Raw genomic sequence first — 17763 nt, 5'->3', positions numbered from 1 at the left:
CTCCATGGCCTGGGTGCTTTAGAAGTCCCTCATATCATTTCTCCCTAACAAACGAAATACCTTCTCAGACAATCAGGTAACTCTAGATTTTAATAACCTGGAAATAACTGAAAGCAAACTGATGTCAAATTAAACCTCTGTACTGAGGAATTTAGCAGACTATTTATTGCAATTGATATTCTAATTTTTAGATAAAAAGTGACTTCAAACTTTCTTCTTTAATGTGGAGCCAAAATGGAACACTCAGAATGATACCTTATATGTAAAATGTGGAAAGGTGCAGAAAAGCCAAGAAGTTTTAGAGAGTCAGGAGATTCAGTTAAAGTTAGAATTAAATTGCTAACTTCTGTAGATATGCAATGGCAAATTGAGAAATGCAATCTTAATTCTGCCAACTGGTGGTACACTGAAAAAAAAATGAGAAACTAAGAACTTCATAGGACAATTCAGCTTGCAAGGGACCCCAGGAGATCGCTAGCCCAACCTCCTGCCTCAGGGTAGGGTCAGCACTGAGATCAGACCTGATTGCCCAGAGCTTCATCCCGTCCCCGAGAACATCCAAGGACAGAGACTGTACAACCTCTCTGGGCAACCTGTTCTGCTGCTTCATTGTCCTCAGGTGAAAAAGTTTTCCCTATATCCAGTCTGAACCTCTAGTTTCATCTTGCGTCTGTTGTTTCTCATTCTGCCGTACACTGCTGTGAGGAACTTGGCTCCGTCTCTTTACTAACCTCCTCGTAAGTACTAGACAGTGAGGGAGCTGCTGTTTAGGTCCCCCTGAAGCTTCCTCCTCTCTCCAGGCTGAACAAGCCCTATTCCCTCAGCCTCTTCTCACAGGGCACATACTCCAGCTCTGGCCATGTTGAGAGCCCTTTGCTGAACTCCTTCAGTTTATCAATGCCTTTCCTGTGTTGGAGAACTTAAAATTGGATGCAACATTGCAAATGTGGCCTAATGAGTGCTGTGCAGAGGGGGATAATCACTTCCTTTGATCTACTGGCTACGTTGCCACTAATGCAGCCCATTTTGCTGCCAAAGCACCCTGCTGGCTCATGTCCAGTTTGCTGTCTGCCAAGATCTCCAGATCCTTTTCAGCAGAACTGCTCTCCAGGCTGCCTTGTTACAAGGTTCCTTCCTTCCCAGGTGCAGGACTTCACGTTTCTCCTTGATGAATTTCATGAGGTTCCTGACAGCCCATTCCTCCAGCCTATCCTGTTCCCTATGGATGGCAGCCATGCCCTCACACTATTGACTGATCCCCCTGCTTTGGTGTCATCTGTAAATATGATGAGAATGCACTCCATCACCTGCTTCTGGTCTCTGATAAAGATGTTAAACAGGACAGGTTCCCACAAAGACCCTGTAGTGCTCCACTTGTTACCGGCCTCCAGGTAGAGAACAATCCATTAATCATTATCATGACCACGATTATACAACCAGTTTTTTTTATTCATCTGGTTGTCCACCCATCCACACTGTAATGTCCTTACTTGGATACAAGATTATTGTGGGAGACAGTGTCAAAAGCCACACTAAAGTCAAGACAAAAGATATCACTGATCTCCCCCATCCATACATCCAGTCATCACAAAAAGCAATCAGGTTGGCCAGGCATAATTTACTCTTGATACTCCATGTGACCATTCCCAGTCATCATCATCTCCTTCATGTGTACCAAGACAACTCATTCTATGATCTTTCCAAGGACCAAAGTGAGGCTGACCTGCCTGTAGTTCCCCAGATTATACTGTTGACTATTTTGAAGATGGCTGATACTAAGCAATTCTGAAAAAAATTACAGTACTTGTATTCTGAATATAAACTATTTTGTCTCAATCATCCATTGCAAATATTCACCTCCTTCTCTCAACATACACACATAGATGTAATCCACTGTTTTTATCTCAAATGGCTTTAAGCTTTCTGTTTCAACAGAAGTGCTCTGTGTACCTATGACTTTCTCATGAGAAACTATCACAAAAGCCCTTAAAACTTGAACTTTCTGATTTTTTTTTAATAAATTGCCAATTTGATCATTTGCATTTCCATTTTTTACTAGCAGTGTAAACACTTACAGGAAAATAATGATGAAAATTAAATGTGACATTTTAAATTATTTCTTTATGGGAAAGGAAACTGTATATTTAAACTTCTCCAATGTACACAACATGTGACAGGCCTGTTGCCTAAAAATGCCTAATATTATGTGTCAGTAATACTTTCCAAGATGTATTGATAAACCATCCTAGTCTAGAGTATACTTATTCCTTCTAAATATTGCAGAAACCTACATGCAAGTGCACTGTGTTGATTGTAAATGTACTCATCTGATCATTTTTGAAGCAGATTATCATAGATCACAGAAGCACTTCTGGAAAGGACCTTCTGAGGTCATTTAATCCAGGCTTCCACACTCTGTCAGTAGGAGACTGATCTAGTCAGGTTCTGATCATTTTCATTAAACAGATTAGACCCTATATTAACAAATATAAAAACCATACAAGTCTTCTGCTTTATCTCAAGATGGTATAGATCCTTAATGTTTATCAGATCACCTCTATTCTGCTTATTCATAGCTTTTCAGAGGCATCAAATACTAACTCACTAGTCCTTCAGAAAAGGACTGCAGGGGGGAAGGAGATGAATAAAAATGGTTACAAAGGGAACCCCTTGACACACAAAGGTCAGCAAGCAGGAGTTAGCTTGACACAATTCTTAAAACCATGTCTACATATACATATATCTAATGGATTATCCCTCATAATTTTAGATTGTGCTAGAAACCTAAATAACAGGAATTTTGATTAGTATGTTAATTATTATACAAGCATTTGACCAAAAAATCATATTCCAGGAAGGCAGGTTAAATCAAGATGTTAGTAAAGAGAGCACCTAAGGTACTGGGGTAAACGTTCTTTCTGAGTATTTCTTATTTGAGTATAGCTTTAACAGTATGTTACATCCTGTATTTCATGGATAATTCTTCATATCATTATTGTGGTGGGCATCTAGAATACCTTTTGGTATCTACAAGGAATTAACTTAATTCCAGTGACCAAAACCACACCCATTTTTGTCAATAGTACTTGCACAAAGTTTTACTCCTTCTACAGCAATGCCGACTCTGGACGCGGCAGGGTGCACTGCGCAGCCACTCCTCAGAAGAGGACTCCAACCCAGGACAAACGAAGCCCTCGCACCACATTGATATGACAAAACCTACTACTGCCACTCTTCAGTGATTTTCTCTGCTTGCTTCTCCACAGCTGGCAAAAATAAAGTTTCTGTTTCCAGCTCACACTGAAGCAGCCTGCTGCCTCAAAGATCGAATTTTAACTCCTCACACAGAAAAATACATGATCAAAAGAACAAGGAAGGGCCCAAACTGCAGATTCATCCCCCAAACTCTCATACAAAAGCCTCTCACACTTCTCAATTTTGCAAGATAACTATCTGCAAGGTACCCCACAGCCAAGGTGACAGAGAAGCTTAATCGACGCTAACAGTGTAATTCTCTGAAGAATTAGAATATTCTTAAAGAATAATGGCCCCTGGAGGATACATAAATGCTTCAGTAAAACCACCTCAGACTTTCAAGTCAAGCATGACCACGCAGCACTCTGTTGCGATCACAATCTTTCTATTATGCCTAATGGAATATAAAGCCTACTTTTTTGATTAGACAGTTATTTCTGTAGTCCTGGGAGGTGATCAGAGGCCACATTTCCAAGAGGATACAGGATGCAAGTGCAATGGATAAACTATGCTGGGTTCAGCACTATCTATCACAGGCTGCATTCAGCCAACATTAGTACAGATGTTTGTTCCATTTCTGTTAATAACATAGCCACCATCTACTGTTCTACTAGCTCCACCCTGTGAAGAGGAGGCCTAGGCTACTGGCTGAAAAACGGCTCTTTTTTGGCTTTTGAGAGAGATTACTTGGGGAAATAAATTTGCTCTAAGTTAGTGAGGTCCATTTCTTTCAGGGCAGAGTCAAAGAGCTCTTCACCCACCCAGTGTGGCAGAGCTTGCTCTGCCTCCTTCTCAGAACTTGCAAGATTTTCTATAACATGAACTTGGATTCTAGTCACTGTAATTTTCCACAACTTATTAAATGTCATTCTGCCAGACTGTGGTATCTGCTGACTGTTGTATGCCCGTTTAATTACATAAGCTTTTAAAATCCTGTATCACACTAAGTAAAATACAAGACTGTGCTTATACAGCCATAATTAATGGCTCATGACAGACTCGTAAGTAAAATGAGATGAAATTTGGCCGCTACAGACCCTACATCCAGGGGAGGCTCATCACATTCCCAAGACCTTTTAGAGGACTGCATAGGGCGCACGTGATCTGAGGCAGGGGAATTGGTACAGTTCTGCATGATTTAGATCCTCTGCTCACTTATATGAAAAAAATCATACATCATGTCTAAATTCCAGCTCCAAAAACAGTCTTGAAATTGCTTGCTGTCTATACACAGTATCTAAGCAGGTAAGTAGATACATCAGCATTGATCATTAACACTTATGTTCAAAAGACAACAGTAAATTCAGACTTTAAAGTACTGCCCCAAAATGTGTTAGGGTAGTAATCAGCCTGCAAACCATAAGAGCTACAGAACCACAACAGCAGCGGTTCAGCTGTGACTGCGCAACAATGTGCTTTTATGCCTCTAACATCATATCTTTATCGTTTTGGACAACTTAATGATTATTATTTTGCTTAGCAGTATGGTGAGCTTTAGTGAGTCTTTGAGACAATAACCTCCCTGAGCACCTCACGCTAAGTGTTAAATTCAAAGGGCCTAGAAAGGATAGCATCTGCTTCAGCTTTGATTTTCATCTTGCAAGGTTTCTTCCACTATGCACAAAGGTTGCAGTTATATTTACATTTCATTTTTACCAGTGCCAATATCAAAACAATTAAGATACATTTCAAGATATCACAGGGGAAGACTTCAAGAGGATCCCTTTTTTCTTTATAGCAGTTCTGCAAACCCAGTACAAACTACTAGGCTTACTTAGGTACCAAATTACTTGAAATTGCCTGATGCATCATGACATATACATCATCTTTATTTGTTCTGAATCAACCACAGAATTAAAAAAACAAATTCCATATCATCTGAGAAAGAACTTTTACAGAGAACTGTAAAGATCCCTATAGGAACTGTGCAAAATTAAAAAGCTTTCCAAGGATCCTGTGTCAACAAGGGAGAACAATTCTTAAAGATGATGGTTTCTAAAGAAGAAGAAAAAAAATACTGCACTGCAGTTTGAATTTGAGTGTGTTGGCAGGACACAAGGAGCTAGCCTGAGCCTGGCCCTAGATGGACATTACATATGACAAACACTTCCATTAATGTGGCCTGCTGCTCTATCAACAGTATTTGTAGGGAGATGATGAATTTACCTGAATTTCCACAGCATCTGAGATTTTTCTGATTTGCAATCTTGCTTTTGGTCTGAGGAAAAAGCTCACTGGTAACATCTGCATACCTTTAAAAAAAGGTGAGGAGGGGGCTCTTTATGGCTCACTCTCACATGATCAAACCTAATTTCCTTCTCAATTTGCTGAGCCACTATCTCCGGTAATTGCAATTGGAGCGTCAAAACTGTTGGCATCTTGAAATAATGGGATGCTACCCAGTATCAATCTCATTTCACATTTCTGACAGAAAGCATGATTTCTCCTTGTCTGTCCCATTTGCAGTAACAAACTGCATGATTTCCATTTTCACTAATAATTTCGACACACACAGTTGGCTGACCAACATTTCAGATCAATTCCTTTATTCTTATATTGACATAAATGTTCTCTTTTATTTGAAAAGGCACTTAAGGTCTCCAACACTTTCATTTTATATTTAGAGCAAAGAAAAGAATGGAGTTTACTTCCTTAACCTGGATCAACATAGAAAATAACTCCTGAAAGCTAATGGGATCATCTTCTGTTTCATAAAATGCACGTGATAGCATAGTTGAAAACAGCACATTATTTTGTTTTACTAATAACTAGTATTAAACAATAACTGCCTCTCATAACTGAGAAATCCTACTACATGTCTAAATATCTCATATTTCTATTCTGCATACTTAAAATGAAAAAATCATTTCAATCCTTCCATACATTACCTCAGACATCCATTTTGGAGATACTTTCCTATTGCCCATGTATAAAAAAAAATTGGTATTGTCTTTGAAAATATGCCAAAAAATTTTGGCCTTTTCCATTTAAACCTCCATGTTTTAAAAGGGTATGCTTCACATTTCAAATGAGTAGGAAATGCTAGGTCATATCAATCAATGCAACATTTGGAAAACAATATTCTTTAAAGGGGGCTATGACTGATTCTTCCAACAAGAACACTTCAGAGAAAGACCAGAGCTTTAAATTCCAAGCCACTAGAAGTATTTTATGCTCACATATGCATCAAATATTGGAGCTTTTTTTAACATTTAACTATGTATTTGTTTTCCCTGATTAACAACAGATATTCTGTAACCTAAAGAAAGCAGCAGACTAATACATGCAAGTTTTAACACAAATGAAATTTGAGATTCCTCTTCATCCATTTTTTGTACAAAATAAGGGCAAAGCCAACATTAATTAAGAATACAATTCCCCATTTTACCTTGTATACAGAGCAATCAGATATTCATATTTTGTAGCAATTTCTATTTTGATTAAGAAAATTTCACTTTTAAGATATGGACATAAAATTGTTTATAATTGGGGGGGGGGAAAAGAGAGCTTGAATGACCTATGAGATTCCTTCAGTAGCAAGATGACTGTCTCAGAAAGGAATCCATTTCTACTGCATCATGCTATTCCTCTCCATCACTATAGCCGTCACACTATCATGCTAAAATTGGCTTCTACAAGATTTACAGACTCCAGTCTCCCACTCCTTACCAAGCCAAAAATGTTTGTGAGAATTAGAACCACGTAACCAGGTTGCTACTATGACTCGGATGACCTTGCGTGCTCTTCTTGCAGATGTCATGGCTACTGTAGCATGCAACACAGCAAGAGCTGAGAAAAATTCAGACCCTGCTGCACTCTTTGAATAGTCATGTAGTAGCTTATAGACCAGAGTTCAACCTGACAGATCTTTCAAGTGGAAAATCCTCACCAATGTTAAAAGAAGTTGTATGTATCCCCAGGTTATAAAACACAGTAAGTACAGAATACATCAGTACTATCCATTTTAATGAGTATATAAATCCAGCATGAGTAAAGTTTGGCACCAGTTTTCTTCCTCTCATCACAAAAACCCTACTATCTCATCACAAAAACCCAACTAAGCAGGGACTGCCAAGCAAATTTTCATTACGTAAAATAAACAAAATGATCTTACCCCAATTACCAGGTTTCAGAGAGTTCTGAGACTCACATACAGCCACTGTTTTCCATTTCCTGTTTGACCAGCAAGTCTCCACAGTATAAGATCCACTACCTCTACTGAACGCAGCTGGAACACTTTTTCCCTTTTTCACATCATACAGGTTGAATCCACGAGAAACATGGTACAGCACTGCCAGGGAGAAGAGCTGTACAAAGGCATCTTGCATGAACTGTCCCTGAAGAGTCACTACACAAGTTCAAGATCTTCCTTGGTCCTTACTAGGGTAAGAGAAGCTGGCCCATACTGCACTATCAGTTACATCCAACCTAGTAACAAATTAATACAGAGGTAGACAAAAGCGGACAACTTCAGCATCTATATTCTGGACACTATCAATGTATAATTAAGGGCAATGAGCACAGAATCATGGAATAATTTAGGTTGGAAGGGACCTCCAGAGGTCATCCAGTCTGACTCACTACTTAAAACAAGGTCAATTAGAATAGCTTGCTCAGGACCTTGTCCAGTTGGGTTTTGATCATCTCCAACAATGGAGACTCCACAACCACTCTGGGCCCCTCCTACAGTATTTAACTACTGTCCTGCAGAATTTTTTTCCTTATATCTAATTGCAATTTCCCTTGATGTAATATGTGACCATTGCCATGGTCCTTTTGCTGTATGGCTCCAAGAAAAGCCTGCTCTACCTTCTCTGTAACCTTCAAGTAGGCAGTTGTAGACAGCAGTAAGATTACCCCGAGCCTTCTCTTCTCTGGGCTGAACAAACCCAGCTCTCAGCCTCTCCTTTTATGTTGTGTGCTGCAGCCCCCGACCATCTTAGCAGACTGGACTCGCTCCAGTTCATCCATGTCTCTCTTGCACTGGGGACCCAAAACCAGACCTAGCACTCCAGATGCGGTCTCAGTGCTGAACAGAGAGGAAGGACCACTTCTCTCAACCTGCTGGCTGCACTCATGCTAACATAGCCTAGCATGTGGTTGGCCTTAGCAATATCTACTGTAACTTGGTTTCAGGGCTGGGAAAATGATAATATTTTATATGTCAAGCTCCTCCCTTGATTCAAGGGGATATTAACAAAAGCCAGGTTTGACTGGAGCTTGCCCCATCTCTTCAGCTTAATAACACTCACAATAATTTTTGGGGGGCACTGGAGACTGGGGAATACTATTGTGTTCCTCAGGTCAGAGACTCTCGTATAAACAAACAAAAAAGTTCAGGTACACAATCAGCTGCAGTACACTTCTGATTTGATCCATTTTCCCTCTTGTATACTATACTAGCGAATATATTACTGTAAGCAGAAGAACATTCTGAAAACAGGCCTTCCCATTGTTTCAAACTCTGTGCCTCTGACAGGACACCACCACTATGGAGGTGCAGGACACCACTATGGTCCTGTAGACTGGGCTACGTGATGATGAAGGTTCACTTCTCCTAAAAGTATGATTGATTCAACCAGTCAGTACTGGAGGGAAAAAAAAAAGGTGAAAAGATGACTGGCAACATTCCCAGAGCACAGTGCTTTCACTGCATGTGTAGAGCAGCAGGATGAAATTATAGTGGAGACACTAGAATCAGACACAAAAGATCTGCATAAGCTCAAGTCTCATCTCTACTTCAGACACAGCGAGCTTAGGGGAAATCTTCTATTTCTCTGTGCTCAGTTCCCCATCTGTAGAATTAAAATAACAATACCTCTTTTTTGCCTGATTTTTGTCTTGTGTATTTCAATTATAAAATTCACAGTCTTGAAATTTATCCTACTCTGTGGTTTTACAATGCCTACCACAATAGTATCAGAATATACTATTAGAATACTACTACTACATTATTATTAGAATAATAACCACTCAAGGCAAACAACGCAAAGAAGGGAATTAGGCCTGCACTGCCAGAGATTCTGCAGAGTTTTAAATAGGCATTACAATCTGCTGGCTATTGTGTTAATTGGATAGTACGCTTATGTTACCTTTGACAAATTTTTGCTGAAAGAAACATTTTTTTCTATATATCTACAGCCACTTATGTCATCTACAGTTCCACATGGCAAATTTATGTGTGTAAACCAGATAGCAAAATAAAACTGCTAACCTTGAAGTCCTCTTTGCACAATGTGTTTTTACTCTTAACTTCCAGGAGTAGGACACAATTAGGAAAGCAAATACCACCATTTACCTGCTACTGTCCTGTTACAGTACAACTAGATATTTGAAATATTTCTTTTTGGTGAGAATTTATATCTAATCTGTAGAATATTTAGAAGTGTATCTTTGCTGGAGATGATTCTCTTTTTGATCACTGATCTTTTAAATAATCTTGAAAAACATCTTCTTAAGTTCTATTTACCTTTTTAATTAGAGAAGGGGAGAACTCTACCAGAAAGGTGTAAAAATCAAATGTCCAAAGCAGACGTGCAATAACAACAACACATAATTAAGTAATACTAACATCTGATCTCAGGAATAGGACCAATAGAAAGCCATGAAACCTCTAGAATAGACTCAAAGTTTGGTCATATTTCATCATGCTCATCCCCAATAACCTTGCAAATACATCCCAGCACAGAACTGGCCTACCTGCTAAATGATCTGTGCCTTTGGAGCAAGATTGAGGGTATCTGGAGTTCTGTAGCCACAGCAGCATCAGAGACCTTCTCTGTGATTTTGAACAATCCACGTGATGTTTCTGTTCCTCAGTTTCCTCATCTATAAAATAAACACAGAAAGACTTCCTCAGCTGATGTGGTTAAACTAGTACAATTCAGTAGGAGAGTGCAGGAGCAATAAACACACAAAGACAGCATACAGATAAGGTGCTGATGATCCTATTTGTTTGGGTTTACCACTGGGGAGATAAATAACAGAAGAGCTTGTCTAACTCAGTCTATACAGCTAGCTTTCAGAACAGTTGATATTGTTTGCAAACCCAATATTGTCTTACCATTTATAAACCTATACAGAACTAGATCTGTATCCTTTAAAGTGAACCTGATCATTTGTTTTTTTGTTTTTTCACCTAAAGAATTTTTCCCCCCCACTGCAGAGGAAGATGACTTACTAAGGACAGCATACCTCACAACAGAATTAATCTTAGAGCACCCGCAGTTCATCAAAATATCATCTTGCATCTTCAAACTCATTCACAGCGAAGGCTGATTTCAGGGGACAAAAACTATCATACAGAATTAGGGGAAAACATTCTAGGGAGCTTTGAGAGTAAAAATTCCTTAACATCCAGTGGTGTGCCAAGTGCATCTGTTGCTGTTGGAGCTTCTTCATTGTTTGAGCACAACACGCTATGCTGGAAATGCAGTTTTAGTATGTCTATATAAAATAAAAGTTTAAATTATGCAAACATGCAACTATTAAATGATGAATAACCCTAACTTTATGATTGATCAGCAACTACCAGAAAAATATGTTTCAAAGAGGTCTGTCTACTACTGGCCTAAAAGGATTACTGAACTGTTCATCAGGTGCTGGATAGAGAGGTCAATGGACTTAGAGCCAACATGCCTGATGAGATGATTATGCCTTCATAGTGTCTTTGTCTTGAACCTCACTGAATGGTTGGGACACAAATTGTACTGTAAAACACTGAAATGTTCTCTTCTGCTTTCCCTTCTTTCTTGCATGACAGCACCATCTGTTTATAAATACATCACTGGAATGACAGTGCTCTGATGATGTACTAATATAATACATCATCAAAGTGCCATCAGTGATGATCTAATGATATATTAGAATGTTGTTTATCAAAACTCTGTTGCTTTGATGATACATAGGCGCAATACATCACTGGAATGTCTTGCACCAGTGGCACTATGCTGATACAGACCTTGTGGGGAAAAAATGGGTCCTGTTAGAACTCGGCAAGAGAATGAAACGCAGGCGGACAGAAAAGGACAATGAAGGAAATAGATGCTTAAATGAAATATATTGATAGGGAGCTTCAAGGGAGGAGAAAGGGACAGAGGCTTCAGAAAACTGAATTTCTGGTGACAGTGAAGAGAGGATTCATGAGCTAGAGAAAGAAATGTGATCACATTATGAACAGAAAAAAGCAAAAAGCAGTATCAAAAAGGACCCAGTTAGAATGTAATATCTGTTTCACACACCTAAATTTCCCCATTCTCTTCCATTCTTCTCTCTTATTTCTAGAAGTAGGCCCAGAAAAACAAAGTGGTTTTAGTTTATGAAGCAGAATAACAATAACCTACCAAGAAAGTCCCACCTGCTTCACAAAGGTAGACAGCTAATGTTTTGGGAGAGCTTGCTTAAAAGTTTGTGCTTCTTTTCCCCCTCCAGCTGGTCATGTGTTTCTGAGTGCTATGCATTTCTTTGTTCACATGGGGCAGGGGTATTACACCAGAGTTTTGGATTCAGCAAAGTCAAACTGAGACCATGTATTTTCTGTGATATCAGACAGAGTACATGCGGTACTGTAGCACTGAACCAATGTATTAATACTGTCTGGAATAATCAAAGAGAGTCAATATAGTATTCTTCCTTAAACGCTGCAGACTGTCCTGTTATTTTTGTTGAGTGATAGCTGAAGCAAACTGATGTTCAAGATTTCGACAGTACATTGCCATTCTTTATGTTCCATTTGAGTTCACAGAAAATAGGTTGTGGATATGCCAGTCTATCTATTTACAGAAGAGATAGAGAGTAAGCAATAGCAGCACTGGGCTTTCTTGCTTTCATCTTCACCAGTGTGCCTCAATCCTGATCTTAAGGGATGCTTCAAGAGGAAGTAGGACAAAAATACTTTTGCACTAATTTGGATCTTGAACACTGTGGTAAGCATTACTTCAGGGGAATTAAAATGATAAAGTAATATTTGGAGCGGCAAATATGAATTGAAGTAAATCTGCTGACAAATATAGTAATTCCCCCCCATACCCCCAAAATAGACAACCACGTGATAAAGACATTAGACTAGGGTTCAGACAACCTACAGCTCCCAGCTTTGCTTCACATTCCTGCCATGACTTTGAGCGAGTAAGTTGATCTCTATGCTTTCCCCTGGCCCCCATGTGATAATGCTTTTTCTCCCATTCCTCTGTGTTCCTTCTGCATTCTGGGCAAGCACTACATTAATACAAATTTATGTGGCTTTTAGCACAACAAGGCTCCAGTTTCCACAATATTCCACCACTGGATATAAATGGATTATCGCAGAATAACTGCTTTTGGATTCTATCAATCAGTCAATGCAAATCAGTTTTGTTTTTCCTAAATGAGTGAAGGAGTTCTGTTTGCTTTGAAAAGGCTTTCTTAAAAGACAACCAAAATCAGAAGCTCTTTAATGCTTTCTGAGAAAAAAGGGAGACTGAAGCTTGAAGACTAACAGCTGTTCCAGCTGAGAAGCTCCCACACCTTTGCACTTAAACAATGCAAGATTTCTTGGGTTTTTGTTTTTTGTTGTTTTTTTTTTTAAACACAAAGGGCATTTTTCTTGCAGACAGGCAGAAGGCTGCTGAGTTTGTTTTGTTGGCATGAAGCAGGTCTCATAAATTTTCAAGAGCCATCATGGTAACACGCTCATTTTATTTCTTTTGACCTCATTGTTATTCATTTCAGAGGCTCTTTACAGACTCACAAAGAATTTTTCAAACAATGGGAAAAAAAAGTCTTCGTCAGTGACCTACGGCAGAAAAATGACCAAGAAACAGCAACTCAGCAGCCCCTCTCAGCAAATCAAGCCACATCACACAAGTGCCGACACTCAGCATCATAGAAGGCAGGGCGACTGCTGCCCAAGAACCAGCAGCCGTTTGCTCTCCAGGCCTGGGGTCCTGCAGAGCTAGACATGAAAGCCAGTGAGCATTTCTTACCAAACAGAACTACTTGGGTTATTTTAAGTTTTCTACTGAATTATGCTCATATTTGTGTACAAATATACACAATCCTTATGTACACAAATCCCATACAATGTTATATTTTCAGTATATGTCTAGGAATAGAGTATATATATTAAAAATATGAAAAGCCAGTCTAAATTTTGAAAGTGATTTAGCTACCTCATTGTCTCTGCTTTTCACTATTTCCGGTCTAGAGATTACCAGACTCGTAAGCCATCAAGGAGCATACTAACAGTACACAACTATTGGAAATAAGTTTGGTAAATATACCAAAACTCTCTTATTTTCCAGAGCAAACAACCTTTTATCACATTAACAGAAGTAAAGAATATCTGCAACAGATCTTGTCATTTTCTCTTCATAAGTTCTCTTGCAAAAGAGCCTTTCCTGAATTTGTCATTCAAAATTACCTTCCTTCAGCAAATTATTCTCTCTCCATAGACTGTTACAAAGTGCAAGTAAATTATACAATCTTCTCTGTAATTTATTTGAATAGAATATACCATTTAGCATGTGCATATTTGAAGTTCCTTGTGTGACAGCAAGGTACAGAGATCATGCAATCACGCAAAAGAAGAGCAAAAAATGTCATGTCTTATGTATCCAACATACATTTTGCAACTGAGTACACAATGCTAACTTACTCCCAGGTTGTTCTGTATCAGTAACAATTTATTGCTTCAGGCTCAAATTTCCAACAGTGAGTGCTTTTAGGCACTTAAGAACCTGATTTCCAAAGGCAAAGTCAGTTCCTTCCGCAACATGGGACTTCACAATTTTGACACCCAGCACGGAATGCTGTTTAAGAAAACTTAGGCCTGGTTGCTCACAGAAAGTGAGCATGAAGAGATCTTGAACTTAAGTGAGCTGAAGTGCAAGTACATACACTCATCTATGTAAATCCAGTTAAGAAAATACTTACCACATTTTAACTAAATCTACTTCCAACAGACACACGTGTCACTGACAAAACAACCCATAATGCTCAATATACTAGGGAGAGCTAGTAACTTCTATTAAACCAGCTGATTTAATTGGAGAAAGCAGACAAACTTTGAAGTTCTGAGTCCCTTCATTAAATTTGAAGTTTATCGCACAGCTGTCATTTCAAATGCAAATTCTAGTACTGTACAGGTTGTAGGGTTTTACTATCTCACTTGTAATACTGTAAGTTATCTGGACATCCCGGTACTACCAGAGTTTGAAGGCGGAAAGAGTTTTGGATTTTTTTTTTTCCTGATGCCCACCAGAAATTTTCAGAAGACAGACAGTTCCCATTTGTTTCTGTTTGCACTTAGAACTGACACTTGCAGACTTTGGGGCCGTCACAATTCATATGAATACACTCCTGTGATTGCCGACCCTAAAGAAGTCTTTAAATGTCACGCTGGCTAGAATTGCAGAGAACTGTCATGCCTTTATTGTAACAGCAGAAAAAGAACAAGTGCCTGGCTGGAATGATTTATGTGTGATCTGTTGGAGGCCACTGAGCAGCTCTAAGCTAAACTGCAAGATAAAGAACTAAGCCAGGTACAATAATAGTCTTGTTAGGACTCACAGGTTTCTTGCACAAAGATTTTCACCTAGGGCCACTACTAAGATGAAGAGAATGACCACTTTTCACAGAGGAAGTAGGTGTTGCTTGGTTTCACTTCTTGGCTCTTTGACAGAGCATTTGATTTAACAGATGTCTTGAAGACATGGATTCCAGCAAGATATACAGTTTTGAAGGTTGAAGGGGAACTACCAGTTACTGCAACTTGCCTGGAGAAAATATTGGTTGCCCAAAGAAATGGCACACTGCTTTTTCCTGTCTACTGTAACATGATCAGTATGTTTGTCTTTCAAGGGCTGAAACAGAAGTAGAATATTAGCATAGTGAATGGTATTTCAAGAAATATGAAAGGATTCTGCATTCAAATGGCAGTATAGTCCAGAAGTGAAGACCTCGCAGTTTTACAACACATTTTACTCCCATCAGAGGTGAAATAGATTCTCAGTTATTCCACCTAGGCCTTAAGAAGGTTTTTTCTATCATGCTATGGCTAACTAGAAATTCTCAACCTCCTGCAGCCTAAACATTTCAGTACATTGACTATGATCAGAAACGTGTGAAGTTTTTAATTTTAGTGCTCCCTCTGGATAGTCTGAGCTTTAGCAAGGCAGGCCCATGCTACTACACTCTTAAGCCCATGAAAAATTCAATATTATAGCTATAAAGCGTGCAAGCAGTACACAGGGAGGCCCTGATACTGGGCTCTACTGAAGAGATACTGTCGGGCAAGCAAGCACTGGTAGGGGGATGACCGGCCACTGCATTCCCGAAGGCAGGGGCCAAGCCAACTGTGCGGCACAACAGGTGAAACTACAGCAGTGCCAGCAAGGATTTCTGCAAGAGTAAAAATCCGCTTACTATTGTAAAGCGCAAATGCCGATTGTTCTGAAGTAGCCCAAATCCTTGGGAGAGTCAGAACCATGATGTTGTGAAAAGATTCCTGGAATGCCAGTGGCTGCCGTTTCTTAAAATAATGCAATAACCAATGCTCCAGTAGCTGGAGATAGCCAGTCACTAAGCTAGATCGTGCTTAAAGTGCCTGACTTTGTTGCTGTCTTCAAAGAGACCATAAGTTAAAGAAGGAATGAGGTTTTAATTAAATGAAAGGAAAATGGCAAGTTGAAGGCAACACTTGTACAACAGATTAGCAAACTATATTTTTTTTCTTTCAGAAAAATCCAGAGGCATACGACAACTTCACTTACAACCAAAGCAATGATTTACTACCTCATTTCATTTTTAATTTAATGGCTCTGTTCATTCATAAAATAGAAATACTACATGGTGAAACATGGACTGAAATTTAAACACCTCATTAGAGTTACATATTATTTTGTCTACTAAATATATTGCTTTGTCAATGAAACATGGTGGTTTATATGAGTTCTCTACCAGTCTGTTGCTTTACAGTTATTTGTTTCTACCTTCCGTGTTTGCTTTTGCTGGGCAGTTTTCTGATCTACATGTACATAATTTGATTTTTGTGAAACACGCTCAAAGATATTATAATGATTTGTAAGATATTTGTAGTGATTTCACTTTACAAAAAAGTCAAAATGTAATTAATCATAACAAAAAGAGACCAAATGCAATCTTACAAGTCTTCCCCACAAAAAGTTTTTCCAAAACAGGTATGATCCAGAAAAACACTCTAGTTTTCATGTTTCAGTTTTGTTTGGAGAAAAAAAAAGTGATTGACAAAAATATTTGATCAATATTTGTCATTTCTCACGAGCTGCACGTGGAATTCATTATAACAGACTACCATGGTAATTAAGTGGATGTATCTAATCCATAAACATACTATAAACAAAATGAATTTTTGGGTTTCTAACCCTCTGAAGACAGAAGTGACATGATTAAAGCAAATCTGAATCTAACGAGTGCAGAAAACATGTTGACTTCTATCAAATTAGCCTTTTTGTATTCAAACTACTCTTTCTTGACATTTCACAGAAACTTCCTATTTAACCCAAATGTCTGGCTGAGTTAGAAAGATGGTGCCAACCTGGAATGTTACATACAGGACAAACATGATGAAATGTGTCACTAATCCTCCATTAAATAATAAACAAGCTTTTTAATAACTCTGCTAAATAATCACCTGTTTTACATAGCTCTGTGCACTAGCAAAGGCATTAGAGTGGTGGGGAGAAGCAGAAAGTCTCACAGGATTAGTTCATTACACCTCAGCTAAAGCTCCTTTTGCAGAAAAAGGAAATGGGATAAATCAGCAGCAGCCATTCAGGTGTTGCCCTCCTGTTTAACAAAGTAAAGTTCAGGAATTCACCGAGACTTTAATGCAGCTCTGCCAAGTTACCCCAGTTGACTGTCTAGCCTTATTTCCTCAGATAACACAAGCTATCATCATACAGTTTATTTTCTTTGCAAACTGCATTTGCAAAGGGGGCAAGAGAAGCAAACTTGCCATCTTGTTAGCACATATGTTGGGAGAGTGTGCAACACAAATAAGGTAAGATGAAGGGCTTTTGTGACAGAGAGGACAGACTAAGTTTTAACCAGCAGAATATTGGCCAGTGTCCCACCATTCCCTGTCCTCATCAAAAATAAATAAATAAAACAAAAATACCCCACACACACAAAGAAAAGAAGAAAAAATAAAAGAAAACAATAAATGGAACAAAAAACCTAGGAGTAGACTTTATTTTTCCAGGATTTATATTGATACCATGTTAGTCCAAAACTACAGTAAATGAATCAGTTGAAATAGCTGGTTAAAAGCAGACAAAAGTTCATCCGTCTCAGTCATAACAGAAAATGAACCAGAGGGCCCGTTTCCCATTCCCGCCTTCCTGCCCTGCGTTGCTGTGCTCCCTCAGACAGGTCTCTCCGCATTCCCGAGACCCTGGTCTCCTGCGGCACTGGTTTCTCAGACCAGGCACTGGGCTGCGTCTCGTCCAGCAGGTTCACAAGCGTGAGCCAGCCTCAGTGACAGGAGCTGCA

General features: G+C 39.0%; 1 long non-coding RNA gene across 1 annotated transcript in view; it reads right to left on the bottom strand.

Annotated features, from left to right (window-relative positions):
* LOC136993482 (uncharacterized) overlaps positions 1 to 17763 on the bottom strand; it is a 236978-nt gene that overhangs the window by 119526 nt on the left and 99689 nt on the right. Inside the window, exon 3 of the long non-coding RNA XR_010885798.1 lies at positions 9955 to 10083. This is a non-coding gene — a long non-coding RNA (uncharacterized lncRNA). The remainder of the gene's footprint in view (positions 1 to 9954; positions 10084 to 17763) is intronic.

This window comes from Apteryx mantelli, chromosome 16 (genome assembly GCF_036417845.1).
Source record: "Apteryx mantelli isolate bAptMan1 chromosome 16, bAptMan1.hap1, whole genome shotgun sequence".
NCBI lineage: Eukaryota > Metazoa > Chordata > Aves > Apterygiformes > Apterygidae > Apteryx > Apteryx mantelli.
Note: the sequence above shows the minus strand (reverse complement) of the source record. Positions and strands in the feature narration are given on the sequence as shown.